We start from the raw sequence: 740 nt of genomic DNA on the forward strand, positions 1-740 counted from the left end.
TTAAAACACCTAACTATTCAGGAGATACCAAAAGGAATGAGGAAAGGGGAATATGATGAAAGAGAGGTGCCTTAGAAGGGAAGCACATGACTGTTATGTGCTGTAGAGAGGGTGTCATGAAAAGTCATTATCTTCCCATCTGAACCCTCAGGGGTGTTATAAATGTAACTGATTGGGACCTATAAAGGAACATGCATTAAAAAAAAGAGACACCTGCCTGGAGATCATCTCTGCCGGGACTCGAACCCGGAACCTCTGGATTAGAAGTCCAGCGCGCTCGTCCATTGCGCCACAGAGACCTCACCATGAGTGCAGTATCAGCACCAGAACTGAAAAATCCCGCACCTCCTGCATCACTGGAGGGGTCTCAACACCCCATTCTCACAGCATGGCGCTGAGGCAGCGTGAAAACCCTATGCCCAGATCAATATCCCTTGCAAATCAACATCTCTAGGCATCCCCTTCTTCCACAGGGACGGGCAATAATTCTGGGTGTGATCTATATCTTTCTCAGCAGCAGGGATGCAGCAAAAACCTGGATGCAGGCTTGTATCAGCGTCTCTGGCAACCTTTCCGCAGCATCTCTAGCTCGAATGAGGGCAGAGCTAAATCCTGGAGTAGAGTTAATTGCTGCATCTCCCTCAGCATCATCACAGCATCCTCATTGCAGAAGCCATGAGAGATAAAGATGAAAGAGGATTTAGCTTACAACACTGAACACTGACAATGATGAAGAAAGC

The 740-nt window shown here is 47.4% G+C and overlaps 1 non-coding gene across 1 annotated transcript; it reads right to left on the reverse strand.

Annotated features, from left to right (window-relative positions):
* Positions 1-225: 225 nt before the first annotated feature.
* On the reverse strand, positions 226-299 carry TRNAR-UCU (transfer RNA arginine (anticodon UCU)). Its single transcript has one exon. It is a non-coding gene; the product is annotated as a tRNA-Arg (tRNA).
* Positions 300-740: the final 441 nt, after the last annotated feature.

Source organism: Accipiter gentilis, chromosome 7, assembly GCF_929443795.1.
Source record: "Accipiter gentilis chromosome 7, bAccGen1.1, whole genome shotgun sequence".
NCBI classification, from domain to species: Eukaryota; Metazoa; Chordata; class Aves; order Accipitriformes; family Accipitridae; genus Astur; species Astur gentilis.